This window comes from Cnephaeus nilssonii (genome assembly GCF_951640355.1).
Source record: "Cnephaeus nilssonii genome assembly, chromosome: 3".
Lineage (NCBI taxonomy): Eukaryota > Metazoa > Chordata > Mammalia > Chiroptera > Vespertilionidae > Cnephaeus > Cnephaeus nilssonii.
In genome coordinates, this window is record NC_137074.1 from 74,092,344 (window position 1) to 74,109,191 (window position 16,848).

Consider the following 16,848-nt stretch of genomic DNA (forward strand, 5'->3'; position numbering starts at 1 on the left):
CGTGCTTATAAGTGTCACATAATTTTCTATACAGCAGTAAAATGTACTTATAGAAAGATGTATAGGTTCCGTAAAAGGGGACGTTAAAATACTTTCTGGATCCATTATTTTGTAAAAGTAATAAAGAATAACTTATTTTCTTCACATCTTATGTAAATTACAAGGCAACAGTAAATGCCGTTGCATTTTTAACCACACGGGGCCTGGGAGCCCCGCACATTAACCTAGGTTTGGCCCTATATTTCACAAGGACAACAATCCATACCAAGTGACTCCCTCCTTTGAATATTAGTATCACATGGAATCGACAGTATAGCAGTATATAAGTCTTTTTATTATAAACATATGTATGTTTGTTTTATACACTTATGAGATAAAGTTTTGAGGTCAGATATTGGACTGGCTTGAATTTCTATGAGCATTAACATAGTTGACAATTCATATTATTAGCAGCAAATCATTAGATAGGATTTAAGACTTTTATTGTCCTGCTCTTTGGCTTTTTTGTTCCCCCCTGGTTGGTAATATTTCCCCCAGATTCAAAGACTTCAGTGACTTCTTCCTTTTCGAATCTGTTGAGAAGCTTTAAAAACATGCTAGTGTCCTGGCCCTAACTTCGATTGATTAGTAAAATAGAATTTCTGGATGTATATCCTATATATATTTTTTTCAGAGCCCCACAGCTTATGGTAATGTACAATCAGAATCAGGGCCGAAACCGGTTTGGCTCAGTGGATAGAGCGTTGGCCTGCGGACTCAAGGGTCCCAGGTTCGATTCCGGTCAAGGGCATGTACCTTGGTTGCGGGCACATCCCCAGTAGGGGGTGTGCAAGAGGCAGCTGATCGATGTTTCTCTCTCATCGATGTTTCTAACTCTCTATCCCTCTCTCTTCCTCTCTGTGAAAAATCAATAAAATATATATTTAAAAAAAAAGAATCAGGAACTGATGATATAGACAATGATATTAGACAATGATGTTTTTTGAGGATTTTATTGTTTGCTTTCTTCCCCTTTGAATCCTTTGTCTGAAGGATCTCTTCCACAAACAACTTCTGAATCTATCTTTCACTAATAGTGGAAAGTCTTCATATTGCCTTTTCTCTATTTCAGACCTTATAAATAAATAACAGAGATATTTGATATTTTCTTTCTTTGATTTTACATTATAGATATATTGACAATTAAATCTAGGACACCCCATTTACATAAATATGTTTTTATTTATTTCAGAGAGAGAGATAGAAACATCAATGATGAGAGGGAATCATCCATTGGCTGCCCCCTGCATGCCCCCTACTAGGGATCGAGCCCACAACCTGGGCATGTGTCTTCACTGGGAATTGAACCATGACCTCCTGGTTCATGGGTCAAAGCTCAACCACTGAGCACACCAGCTGGTCTAGGACACCCTGTTTTTTATCTGAATTAATTCTGGCTTTACGGGGACATAGATATAAGAAGCAACTAAGGCTTAGAGAAAATAGATGACATCCAAATTCACAAAACTTATAATTGGCAGAAACATAATAGAAACTAAGTGTACCTTCTTTTATTCCTATAAAATTCTTTAAACATTTATATAATAATGTAGAGAAAAATAATGTAATTAAAGTTTCCATTTATTTTAATAAAACTAGTATATATGACCATATTTGATTCAATTTTAAAAGAAGTACAATATTACATATATCATTAAATATCTTGTAAGACTCTCATAATTCCATTCACACCCCTTTCTTCCTCCATCACTACTGACTGGTACCAGATCTCTTAAATGTGTTGTTTATTATTTCAGGACGTATTACTAATAAAATAATTTGTATCCTTTGAATTCATAACTAATTTTATATTGTCTCTTTTTAAATTTGCCTCTGACATTATTTACACACTTAAGCCTATAGTATTTTAACAAATTTACCTCCAAATTAAACAGCATTCACTATGTTTGCTTTACTTTTTTATATTATCTTAATCAAATAAATTATCTCATGTGAAATGTTGAATTAAACTTACATCATCACTTTTCAGTAGAAGCTAAATATTAAATTGCTGTTGTACTGCATCCTAACAAATCTTGATTCTCATATTTCAACTATTTCAAAAACAGTAAAAAAGTTTTTTCTGATATAAGTAATTTCATGTCTCATCTGTCATTTTCTTCTTTGTTCTGTAATATTCTATTATTGATTCAATTAAGTTTAAAATTTAAAATGGTGAAACTGATATAATATTGTATGCCAGTTTTAATTAAAAAAAATTAAAAATGGCCTTTAACAATGCCTGATACTACCACTACTCTTTTATTCATTCCTTTTCTACTTCTTACCACTGCTGTGAATGCTCTTTCTGATACATGCATGGTAACATTTTGGTTGTACTGGTTTATTCCACTCCCCATGCTTCTGTTGATACTATCACAGCTATCTGAATTCTGCTCTCATATTATCTCTGATTAAAAATATTTTCATTCACTGCTGTTATTTTAAGTAAAATGACAAACAAATAATTTGGAAACTCAGTCTGATTTTATATTTGGGAGGATATTTATCTAAATTAATCTTTCAAAGTTGCAATGAACTAAGTTAGCCAGCCTTGAGTAGCATACAACTAACTCTGAATTCTGCTTTGTTTTATGTGCTTATATTATACTGCAGGATATATTTCTTCCTCTTCAAAGAATAGACAATGTGTATAAACTTACTAATTAGCCTGAAGATGGTAATCCTTCACTAACTAAAAAAAGTCTCCTTTCAAATCCAATACTAAATTCTACATGTACTAAATGACAAAATATTGACACATATACTCAGACCTCCAAGTACTTAACCTAGCATTCATGATATTTGATTTTTTTTTCTTTAGTTACCTTCAATGTAAAAGATAAGATAGATTTCAATTACGAAAACAAGGGTAACAATCATACCCTAAGTTACTCCTACTGTCACAATTGTGTAATATTTCTGGAATGAAGAATCTGAAAAGTAAAGCATAAAGCTAAATATTATTATCAGTGAGTATAAGCTGTCATGCATTTCTGGGTTTCTCTAGGCAAATGGCAAACTATTGAATTACTTTATTCGAAAAATAGAGATATTACTTTAGCTTACAGACAATCTAAAAAAAAAGAACCATATGTTTTTTTCTAATCCTGTGATTTTTTTTGTTAACTGTGGCACTTAACTTTGCAGACATCAAAAACAAAATTATTTCTAGAAATTGAAACAAATTATATCATAGGAAAGACTTATTACTTTCCAGTGGTAGGATAATGTGTTGGGGCCAACTAGGGAACGGGTATAAATGCTTGAGGGATGAGTCTTGTGTGCAGAATGGAGATCTATATGCAGTGCTGCTGGTTCTAATTGAGAAGTGGTGTCCCAGGCATTAGAGTCTCAGTTGTCAGGGGAAAATGACTGTGTCTTATTTATTAAGCAATAAGATTACAAGAGTTAGAATTAATATTGAGGCTGTTGGCAGCACTGGGTTGGATCACATTGTTTTTCTGCTCTATTTATTTGTCAAATTAGCCAGGAGGCCACCACCAGCTCCAGGAGGCGGAATGCTGTATTCACTTCAAAAAGGAGACACTAGAGACCAGGAAGGTCCTGTCTGGTTTGTCCAAGCAGTATTCATGTAATTGGATCTGGGGTCTGACCACACTAATGCACTTAATGACAGGAGGTGCTGGAGGCCCTCGGTGCTGGCCTGCTGAGTTGATCAGATCAAGAAAGCTGCTGGTCAGCTTTCTGAGTGACTCAGAGACAAAATTAGGTTGTTGAAAAGTTTTTTTCCATCTAATATGAAGACAGAAAGAAATCTGCTATTGTATGGAAGAAAAAAATACTAAGTATATAAACAGGATGCCTTAAATTACATATAATTTTCAACTGATTGTTTTGCTAAGTAAATATATTCTCTTTCTAAAAGTTTTGAAGTGTACTTATTTGTTTACTGTTGGGTAAATTTTTGCATATTCATTTTCCCTGATTTTTTGTCTGTTCAGTGAGATAGCATAGCAAAGTTGTGTTATAAGTTCACAACCAGAGAGCCTAGACGTATGTCACATATAGTAGCCCTATGTCCTTATGAAAGGTGTTTAGCTTCCCTGTGTAACAGAGTCTCCATCTTTAAAGTGAGGATTATAGAATTTTTGCATTAAATAGGTCCTATTAAATACTTGGCCCTAGTAAATGCTTGGTAACATTTAAGGCACAAAGTATAAGCTCAATTCACACGTATGTCAATATTATTATTAGTTCAACATTATTAGAAAAATTATATTTATCAGACCTGATTTTGCCACATGTAACTTTTTTTTAAGGATCTGTTTGAAGAAGTTGGGTAAAAAAATAGGGGAGTATATTCATGCAAGCAGATGGGTCCAGTGACATCTTCTGAGCTACTGGTTCAACAGGAATAGTTGCTGTTGGCTAAGAGCAGTGTCAATTCTATGAACACTTTTCTCTATGTAATTTCTATTTGCCCCACTGGTGTCACTGCCTTTCACACCTCTGTATTATCTAACGACTTCAAATCTTTCAATTTTTTTCTTGAAACCTACCTTGAGAAATTTAAACCATCCTAAGTAGATACGACTAAGAATGGTTTAAAAATATCACCATGTTACTGGACTGAGTGCAAATAGTGTGAAACTGAGAGGTTGCAATTAAGAAGATGAAGTCAGGTGTCAGTTAGAGGATGTCACAAATTCTGGAGGTATAGGACTGCTCTTCCTCCACTCCCTGCTCCTGTCTGGCCTACCACTGCAACGTACCCACTGATTGAGCAGCTTTGTGTGAGCAGGGTAGAAGTCACTCCCATGCTATAGTGTGTCTAGTTGGCTGACTCTCAGGAGTGTTATTTCTTGTTTCCTTATATGGAAATGTGGGTGTTTCCTCATGCTAGGCTACATGGGTGGAAGTTATACCCAACTGATTATTTTATTTTGTCCAGAGCACTCTGCCTTATACTTAGCAGCCATTTCAATATCTTGTTGCTATACCCTAGAAATCGCCTGTGTGAATTAGTATGGATTTTGTTAACCAACTAGAAACTACAAAATCAAGAAGATTGTCTTGCATCTAGTTACCATTCTAAATAAATGACACTGGACCAACAGTGCCATTAGAGGAAAGGACTTATTGATCAGTTCACCTAATCACCTTATCAAATGAGCAAATTAAGCTTAGACTTTTAAAAGTAAGATTAAGGACTTTTAAAATTTTACTTACAGCTTTGAGAAAAGTAAGCAAATCAGCAGACTAATGAATGAGTAACTGCTATGTTGCACTATCATATTCCTTTAGGAGTTTTATATTAGATCATCTCTCTTTTTTATTATTTTGTTTTAGTCGGTATATTCCTCTTCTCTAAATGAATTACATTAGAAATAAATTATCCATGGAATTCATGTGTATATGGTAGCTAAATCTTTATTCAGTTAATTCAGATGACTTCTTCTCAGACATCTGATGTCAAATTAGGCCAGATGAGTAATAATTGGATCTAATTAGTTTCCCCTACAAGCTGTTAATTCCCTTACCTGAAGCCAATAGAAGACTGGTTATAGTTTATCTGCCTGTGTGAATGTATAATGTCAGCATAAAGAGCAATAATGTTCTTTGCCACTGAAAATGAAAATATAAATTTGTTTTTCATTATATCCAAATAATATGAAAACAACCAACCTGGGTTTGATTCCTTGATACTAATAACAGGCGTATGTGACAGTTTTTGTATTATGTTACCCTTTTAAGGGAGATATAAAAGTAAAATTTGGAGTATTTTATAATTAAAGATTAATTTCCCTAGACATGAAGTTTCTTTTTTTTCAACATAAAAAGTAATAGAGCTTATAAGTGGTATAAAGGAGACTACAGACATGTGAGCACCTTCAGCATAAGATACTAATCTATCAGGAAATAATACCAGTTGCACTTGTTAGACAGAAAAAAAAATAACCTGATAAGTATTAGCAAATTTCCCCAACTGAATTATAGAAATAGTAAAGGGTACAGGATGTGGAACTTAGGGAGATGATGAGAATCTCAATAATTGAAATAAAAGGAAGACTTATCAATCAATCATATATGATTTAATCTACTGCAAATTTCATAACTATTTATTAATTTTGGCCCTGTGTAGAGCAAATATATATTCCTGAAGAATCAGCTAGGAAAAAAATGCAGGATTGTGATGATTGGGAATCTACTTAAAGGCTATCTTGAAACAAAGGATCTTGTTTTGAAGTAGCTAGCTAGCCCAAGAGAGGTCTGCCTATTAAAATATAATCTATAATTACATTGAACAGTGGTAGGAAGGACCAAATCTTGAAATATATGCTGGGTTATTAGGAGTCATTGCAAAGCTAATTTTTGGTCTCAGTATGTTTTCTCCTAGCTCAATTCTAAACAAAATTAGGATTCTCTTTATTAAGCTTTAATGATGTTGTTTTACATGAAAAATAAGATGTAAATTTGACCTTGTATAATATGTATAATTGAGCATAAGAGTGTATATATGATCACTTTTTTAGGTAGTGCTGATGATACTAAGAGCAAGCTATCCTCATATCTTAAGAGTCTACAAACTACATACATTTCATTCATGGGTTTGAGAACTTCGTGGGCTCAGGATCAGCCAGTGCATAATCAGTGATTAATGGTGATATGGAGGAGGGAATAAATGTATAATCTATCACAATAAAAGTAATAGACTAATTGTAGAAAAGATTAAGTATATTTACATGCAACACAATCCTATCTAATAAAAGAGAAACATGCAAATTGATTGTACATCCACTACACCCACAAGCCATGCCCACCAGCCAATCAGGAGTGAGTATGCAAATTAACCTAACCAAGATGGTGGAGGCCACAGAGCTGGAGCAAACAGGAGGCTTAGGTTGCCCCCAGCGATGGAGGAAGCCAAGCTTACACCCCCCCACCCCCACCCTGGCCTGCCCTGGCCTCCACTCAAGGCTACAAAGTTTCAATTATAGAAGTTAAATAAATCCCAGATACCTGCTTCCAGCCTATGCTTGGGTCCCTGGGGAGTGTGGCTGGCCTGCAAACCACCACAGGCCCCTCGCCCAGTCAGCCCCATGACCCAAGGGAACCCCTACCTTGATCCAGGCAAACCAGCCGGTCCCCACCCGTGCACCAGGCCTCTATTCTATCTAATAAAAGAGTAATATGCAAATTGTCTTTAACTCCAACACACAAGATGGCTGCCCCCATGTGGACACAAGATGGCTGCCACAAGATGGCCAGCAGGGAGGGCAGTTGGAAGAGACCAGGCCTGCAAGGGAGGGCAGTTGTGAGTGATCAGGCCAGCAGGGAAGGGCAGTTAGGGTCAATGAGGCTGGCAGGGGAGGACAGTTGGATGGGAGACCAGGCCTGCAGGGGAGGGCAGTTAAGGGAGACCAGGCCTGCAGGGGAGGGCAGTTAAGGGTGACCAGGCCAGCAGGGGAGGGCAGTTAGGGGCAATTGGGCTGTCAGGGAGGCAGTTAGGCATCAATCAGGCTGGCAGGGGAGTGGTTAGGGGCTGATCAGGAAGTCAGGCAGGAGAGCAGTTGGGAGCCAGCACTCCTGGATTGTGAGAGGGATGTCCGACATCCCTCAAGGGGTCCCAGATTAGAGAGGTTGCAGGATGGGCTGAGGGACACCCCCCCCCCCATGCACGAATTTTGTGCACTGGGCCTCTAGTTTTGAATAAAATAGTATGTAAAATGTAAAAGTATAAAATTTTCAGCTGAAAGATATAATTAACCATGGAAATTTTATTTAAAAATAGGACATATACCTATATCAAATAATAAAATTACCACCTAATAGTAAGCAAAATGAGCAGTATGTTGGGTAAATACATTTAAAAAAACACACAGGAAATATCTCAACAACCCAAATTTACCACATAAAAGAACTAGAAAAAGAAAACAGAAACAAGCCCAAAACTAGCAGAAAGAAGGAAATAATAGAGATTAGAGCAGAAAAAATAAAATTAAAAAATAGAGAAAATCAATGAAACCAAAAGTTGGTTATTTGAAAATGATCAACAAAATTTAAAAACCTTTAGCAAAGGTGAACAAAGAAAAAAAAAGACTCAATTTACTAAAATAAAAAATGAAAATAGGGACCTCACTACCAATCACACAGATATAAAAAATATTTATAAAAGAGTAATTTTAATAATTGTACACCAACAAATTGGATAACCTCAATGAAATGGACACATTTCTGGAAACACAAAAATCTACTATGAATAAATCAGAAAGAATTGAAATATCTAAATAGACTTGCAACTAGTAAGGAGGTTGAATCAGTAATCACAGATATCACAACACATTTTAAAAGAACAAAGACTATTCATTTTCAACCTCTCTCTGACAAAAATGTGGAAATTAGCAAGTCTAAGATGATATAACCAAGACATGAAATCATGGATCTTTCATCCCTCTGTAACACAGAATATTTGAACTGTTTCTAATAATAAACTTTGTCTTTGTTTTTCTATTAAATACTTCTGAAAATAGGGATAAAACATTTATATTTTAAATTAGCCTTTTTATTATGTACTAGGAGCCATGTAATTCAAAAGAAGAACGAAAATTTGTTCAGAATTTTTTTTCTGTGTTTTGGTCTGAATGTTCATCACTTGCTAGATCATTAACATTGAAATATGACATAATCATAACCCTCTTTTTATATAGAATGTTTAATACAGAGACCTGAAAATTTTCTGCATTATTTGTTTGGAAATAATATTGGTCATTTTGACAATAAGAATTAAGGAGAGAAAATAAACCAATCCTGAGCAAAGGCATGGACAGTTTAAAGTGCCATTACAAAGAAAAAAGAGATTCTGTAATCCTTCAGATCTATATCCTCTTGAAATGTATTGTTTCTCTCATCTCTGACATCTTAGTCTGACACTGGCCATTAAGCCTTGCTTTCTTCTGCTGAGATAGTTCTTACTGCTGAGGAGCTGTGTTCTGCTTCTGAATCACTGGCCAAGGTTTACGTCTGGAGTTTAACTGATAAATAAACATATTTAAATCTCACAGTTGTTTTAAAATTTCTTTATTGCTAGTAAGGACTTGAGAATCATGAGGATATAGATGTTATCAATGATGCTAACTTTTAAAATTGAAAGAACTTGCAAATATCCTAACCAAATGCATGTGCCATTCATTTAGTACAATGACAGCAATAAAATATTTCTTTTTAAATTAGTGGGTAAGATATAAAATTAAAGGGGAAAATCTGTATCTAAATGATATACTATTTAAATGTTTTGTATGATCACTTAAAATTTGTGTCTGTTTGTTTGTTTTAGATCCTGGTTTAGAAACTAGCTATAAAAGGCATTTTTTGGGGGGAATGACCAGGGGGAAAATTTTTGAAGATGGACTGGACATCATATTAGGTGATATTCAGAAGTTAAAGTTAATATTGTTCAGTGATATAGTCTTATTTTAGCTATGAAGGAAAATGTTCTTATTTTTAATGATGTGTACTGAAGTATTTATAGGTAGAATGTCACTATGTCTCCAATTTCCTTTCTTAACAAACATAAAAAAGTAAAGTGAGTTAAAAATTAAAATATGTTTCCTTCTAATATATATAGGATTACAACAGGGAAAAGGTTTTGGCTCACTGGTGAGTTCTACCAAATATTTAAAGAACTAATACCAATTCTTCTCAAACTTAAAAAAAATTTTGAAAAGGAAGAAACACTTTTAAATGTATTCTCTGAGGCCAGCATTACTCTGAAATCAAAGCCAGACACAGACACTGCAACTAAAGAAAATTATAGACCAATATCCATTATGAATATTAATAAAAATTTTTCAACAAAATAATAGCAAACATAAAGCAGCATATTAAAATGATTATACACCACTACTGGAATGCATTGATAGTACACATAACAAAAACTGACCAAATCAGAAGAATAAAAGGGAAAAAACACACATAATTATTTCAATTGACACACAAAGATATTTGACAAACTTCAACCCTCTTTGATGACAAAAAACACTCAAGAAACTAGGAATAAAAGGAAACTACTTCAACATAATAAAGGTCATATATGAAAAACCTACAGTAAATACCATACTCAGTCGTGAAAGACTGAAATCATTTCCTCTAAAGTCAGGAACAAAACAAGGATAACTACTTGTTTTGTTACAAGTGTCATTAGAAAGATGACTATGCTATTCTATATACTACTGAAAATCTCGCCAAAGCAATGAGGCAATGAAAAGAAATAAAGGCATCTGCATTTGAAAGGAAGAAGTAAAATTATATCCATTTGTGAACACCTTAAAGATTGCACATAGACTACACTAACTAATAGAACTAATACATGAATTGCAGAAAGAAAAACACATCACACAATTTATATGAAATCTCAAGTGACCCTGAATAGCCAAAACAATCTTTAGAAAGAAGAACAAAACTAGAGGATTCACACTTCCTGATTTCAAAAAGTATTACGATGATACAATAATCAAAGCAGTGTGGTACTGGCAGAGAGGCAGACACATAGGAAAATAGGATAGAACAGGAAGCCCTGAAATAAATTCTTACATATATGACCAAATGATTTTTATAGGGTTCAAGATTATCCAATAGGGAAAGGACAGTCTCTTCAACAAAGTCTTGTCTGCAACGGTCACTAGAAGGTTAGGGTTAATGTAAGAGTTATTCCCAGAATTTACTCTATATTTCTCATTGGAAACTTTGACAAAGACCACATAGAGAAAACTGTTTCCTCCTCTTTACATTTTCTTTGAGGTTAAGAAGCCCTAGCGAAACGCTTTTATTCACATGTTCTTATTCTTCAAATAAGATACTCTTCTAACTCATGTACAGGTTTTGAAAAACAGCTCTCAGACATTCTGAAAATAGAAAATTGCCCTTCAATTTATAAGGCATTTATTTATAAAACATTTGTCTAAATAATAAAATTTAAAAAAAATTATTTCTATTGTTGAAAGTATTACAAATGTCCCCCTTTTCCCCATTGACCCTCTTCACTCCTACACCCCTCCTCCCCCCCCCCAGGCTTTCATCACACTATTGTCTGTTTCCTTGGGTTATTCATATCCTAATATATAAAAACCCAGGGTCTGTAATGACCAAAGGCTCGGCCAATTGGAAGTCAGTCCTGCAGTCAGTGTTGGGTTGCCTTGGCGACCCAGCACTGACTGCCACTGCTGTGTATTCAGCAACACAGCATTGACTGCCAAGGGGCTGTGGATCAGGTCTGGAGAGACGCCTGGAGAGAGAAGCAGGGTCTGATCTGTAGCATCCATGGCAGCTGTTGATCAGCCCTTGCCTCTCTCTTTCTCTTCAGGCCTAGCCAACAATAACGCCTCTCTTTCTCTGCGGGCCTCTGCAGGGGCTGTTGATCATCCTTGCCTCTCTGATCAGGCCCAGAGATAGGCCCGGAGATGCTGACTGGCATAGAAACTGACCAATCAGAACCAAATCTGGGTGAAGTGTGAGGAGTCAATGGCTGCCTAGGAGGCAGAGCTTTTGACATTGACTGGCATAGAAACCAACCAATCAGAACCTAATCTGGGTGAACTGTGAAGGCAGAACCTAAGGTGGGGGCTGAGGAGGGGTTTTAAGGGCAACAGCTGTTTGGTGTAAGGTGTAAGAAGGTGGTTCAATTTTTTAATGACCAGTTTGACAGTATAGTGCATATGGCTGGCTGTCAGTCCAGATATAGGTATTATGTATTTTTGTCTGCCAAGAGCATCTCCTCCTGCTGAAAAAGGCTCCCCTCCCCCGCATTTAAGCAATCCTATTCTATATCATCTATCCATATTAATAAAAGGGTAATATGCTAATTAGACTGGGTTGACTGGCCATCTTCCAGATGTCTGACTTCCTTCCGGACAAAGCCATGGTGGTGGGGGCCGAGGCAGAGAGGGCAGTTGAGGGCGAGATAAGGCCTGCAGGGGAGGGTCATTGGGGGTGAGATCAGGCTGGCAGGGGAGGGAAGTTGGGGGCAACCAGGCTGGCAGGGTAGGGCAGTTAGGGGCTATCAGGCAAGGAGAGGCAGTTAGGGGTGATCAGGTCAGCAGGGGAGAGCAGTTAGGGGCAAGATCAGGCTGGCAGGGGAGGGCCATTGGGGGCAACCAGGCCTGCAGAGGAGGGCCTTTGGGGGTGAGATCAGGCCGGCAGGGGGGTGCAGTTGGGAGCAACCATGCTGTCAGGAAAGGGCAGTTGGGGGTGAGATCAGGCCAGCAGGGGATGGCAGTTAAGGGCGATCAGGCAGGCAGGCTGTCAGGGCCAGCCTGACAGATTGAACCAGGCTGAGGTAGGGAGGTGGGATTTGAGAAAAGAAAGAAAGACAGGACAGCGGAATCAGGAGGTCTACGAGTCAATCGAGAGATTGTAGTGAGTTTATTAACTCTGTAATGCCTTTTATACACAAATACTGAATAGGAGGTCTGTGAAGAGGAATGTACTCTTTGTTCCTCTTAATCTCTAAGGGAGAGACAGAGCAGAAGGACAAATTCTCCGTATAGTAAATCAGGCAGATTCTTAGTATAGTAAATTTCAGTAAATACTTACAGACTTCTTGGCAAGCCATGAATGGTTGCTCTCATTCTACTGATAACCGCCATCCAAACAGGCCTGGAAAAACTGTGTGGGTAGGGGACCTAGCCTTGCTAGTCCCTTCGGGTGCAAGGACCGTGTCAGCTTACAACCTGTCTCCAACAGCAGGCAGGCAGGCAGAGGCAGTAGGGGCAATCAGGCAGGCAGGCATTGGCAGTTAGGTGCGATCAGGCAGGCAGGCAGGTGAGCGGTTAGGAGTCAGTGGTCCCAGATTGCGAGAGGGCTGTCCAACTGCCAGTTTAGGCCTGATCCCACCAGCAGTTGGACATGCTCCAAGGGGTCCCCAATTGGAGAGGGTGCAGACTGGACTGAGGGAACCTCCCCCATGCATGAATATCAGGCCATTAGTTCTTAATTATAAGACCATTTATGACTAATTATCTACGTAGATAGATCATAACTTCCCACTATCCATAGTTTACACCAGGGTTTACTCTTCTTTGTATATTTTATGGGGTTGGATAAATGTATAATGAAATATATCTATCATTACCTTATGGAGGACATTCATTGCCCAAAAAGTAATCTGTGCTCTGCATATTCATCACTCCCCACCCCAACCTTGGCAACCACTGATCTTTTTATTTTTCTGTAGTTTTACCTATTCCCCAAGGGGTCCCCAATTGGAGAGGGTGTAGGCAGGGCTGAGGGAACCTCCCCGCACCCCCCAACATGAATTTCTTGCACCAGGCCACTAGTATGCACATAAGTTATTTGCTTAATATCTCCTTACCCGTGCACCCGACACCCTCCTTCCCTCTGAGATTCATCAATCTGTTCCATGCTTCATTGTCTCTGGATCTATTTTGTTCATCAGTTTATTTTGTTCTTTAGATTCCACATGTGATTGAGATAATGTAATACTTGTCTTTCTCTGCCTGGCTTTTTTCGCTTAGCATCATACTCTCCAGGTCCCTCCATGACTCTCAAAGAATAAGAGATCCATCTTTTTTTACAGTTGCATATTATTCCATGGTACAAATATACATTTTTATCCACTCACCTAATCCTAGAAGAAACCAAGTGCAGCAAAATCTGAGACATCTCTCATAGTAGTAATATGATTGCCGAAACATCTCCGAGGGCAAAGGAAACAAAGGAGAAAATAAAGAAATGGGGACTATGTCAAACTAAAAAGCTTCTGTACAGCAAAAGAAAACATCAACCAAATGAAAATGGAGCCCACTGTATGGGAGAACATAGTTGCCAATAATACATCTGATAAAGGGTTAATTTCCAAAATCAATAAAGAACACATACAACTTAACAAAAGGAAAGCAGACAATCAAATTTAAAAAATGGACAAAGGACCTAAATGGACATTTCTCCAAAGGAGACATACAGATGGCCAAGACACATATGAAAACATGCTCAAAGTCACTAATCACCAAGAAGATGCAAATTAAAATGACAATGAGGTATCCCCTCACACCTGTCAGAATGGCTACCATCGGCAAATGAACAAATGGCAAGTACTGGTGAGGATGTGGTACACTGCTGGTGGGAATACAGACTGGTGCAGCCATATGGAAAACACTTTAGAGTTTTCTCAAAAAAGCAAAACTGGGACTGCTATTTTAATCACCAAACTTTTGAAAGACTAAAACAAAAGAAGTAAAGGATTGAGTCACATAGTATATGGCATCTTCACCTTAAGGAAGAGTGAAGACTTCTTTCCATGCATTGAGTATGCGCATGACCAATGGACACATATAATAGGGGAGTGGGGCAGAAGTAGGTGGGGAGAAGTCAATGGGGGCGGGGGGAAGGAGACATATGTAAAACTTTCAACAATAAAGAATTTAAAAAAAGAGATCTTCTCTTACTCCATTTAAATTTTCGAATATGTTGTGCATATTAAATGAATCTTTCATTAGGTGGATAGTGTCAAGTGGCTAAATAAAGGTACCTGAGTCACAGATTATATTATAAATTTTAAATGAGATGATGCATGTTAAACTCTGGAAAATATAATAAACAAGCTATAAACTATTAATAACCATGGTTACAATGAGATTTGGAGCAGCATGCTAATTTGTACCATGAAAAACCACAATAAAAATGCCTAAGATATAGACAGAATACAAGAGGGGCTAGCTCACTTAATCTCTGGATGTTTCTGAGGCTTACTTGATAATTCCTATCAGTTCAATTTACATGGAAATATGTTATGGAGCAAGCTGGAAACAGTATTCTAGGGAAGCCAATTTTAGCAGAGAATTCTAAGATTAGGCCTTCAATACAGCTTGAGGACAAAGAAAATGTGTGTAGACAGGTATGTGCCTCCCTTGAACAATATCTAAAGTCTATTTTCTACTTTATTTTGTTTTGTTTTTAATTCTTCATTGCTTAGCAAATCACTTGAAGCTTGTCTTTGAGCTATTTACAAGGTGCAGTTTTGTTTTGTTTTAATAGTTCTACATGTGTTTGTAAAGGTGTTTCAGGATAAGATTATCATTTTGGTTTTTTAAATTTATTTTTGTTCTATTGGTTCTGTCTTTTATTTATTGATGAGTTTGGTTAAACTTCTGTCAATTTTATTTATCTTTTCTAAGAACTAGCTCTTGGCTTTATTGATCTTTTTTATTTATTTTAATTTCTATTTTCTTTATTTCTACTCAGATCTTAACAATTTCCTTCCTTCTGTTTATTTTGGATTTTGATTGTTGTTGTTGTTGTGTGTTGTTTTTTTTTTGTTTTTTTTTTTGGTATAGAGTTAGATTGCTTATTTGGGATTTTCTTGTTTCTTGAAGTAGGCTTTATAGTTATGAACTTCCCTCTTAGAACTGCTTTTGTAGCATCCCATACATTTTGAAAGTTGTCTTTTCATTTGTTTCAATATAGTTTTTGATTTCTTGTTTGATTTCCTCTTTGTTCCATTGGTTATTTAGAAGCATGTTGTTTAGTCTCCAAATATTTTTCTAGTTTTCTTCCTGTAGTTGATTTCTAGTTTTATGCAATTGGGTTCAGAAAATATGCTTGATATGATTTCTGCCATCTTGCATTTATTGAGGCTTAGGCTGTGGCCTGATATATTATCTAGCCTGGAAAATGTTCCATTTTTGCATTTGCAAAAATGTATATTCTGCAGTTCTGGGTAAAATGTTTTACAAATGTCTATTAAGTCAATTTGCTGTAATATGACACTTAAGGCATTAATTTTTTTTACTGCTTTTCTGTCTGGATGATCTATCCTTTGATGTGAGTGGGGTATTACAATCCCCTACTACTATTGTGTTACATGGATCTCTCTCTTTATGTCCATTAAAAATTGCTTTATATGTTTATGTGCCCCTATGTTGGATGCATAAATATTTATGATTATTAATTTGCCGGATGCCTATTTGGTCATGACATAACATGTTTGTATGTATTTAGGTAGTTGGTTGGTTAGCTCTGGTGTAAACAATTATTTGTTTACTTGACACTTGTCAAAAATATTTGAAGTGATCAGATGACAAAGGGGAAAGAAAGTAGTAATGGTGTTGAATTCAAAAACACATTATGAAGAAAGGAAATTCCTAGAGTGCTATTGAATTCCACTTATGCTTTCCAAGAAAAAGACGTACTGACAAGGTAATTTATTTTAAGTCCTTAAACCTTCAACATCAAGGAACACAGAATTGTTTGCTTTTTCTTTTGATTTCTAAATCAAGTACTATATTCAAAGAAATGTATAGGTCATAGAAGCAAGGAAATATGACAAAGTAAATAATGCTTTTGATAGTGATGTTTTGTAAGTAGGTTTCAAAATACCCAAGTGAATTAACAAAGAAATAAAAGCCTTTACTCCCAATGCTATTGTCATTTAGAAATAAAATATACACTCTGGTGAGACAAGAACCTAAAGAGTTTTTTTTTTCACTTTAAATTAAATCAATCAAATTACAAACACTGACATGCAGTAGATACCTAAGGGAATACAGATGATTTTAGACACAGGTTTTCACTTCTTTAACTAACTAACTATGGCTGCCTGTGGTAAGTTAATTTAACTCTAATAATGATTGTTCTACATATGTAAAATGGGGCTAACTTTATTACCTATGTTACTTAATGTTTAATTAGGTACCATATGAAGACTGACATATATCAGAAATATTTGGCGCTGGTCAGTTAATGATCTTCTATCTCTCTCTGTCATACACACACACACCACTCACAATTAAGAAGCTTGATTAGGAAGGATGATAATCCAAAAGCCATAACATT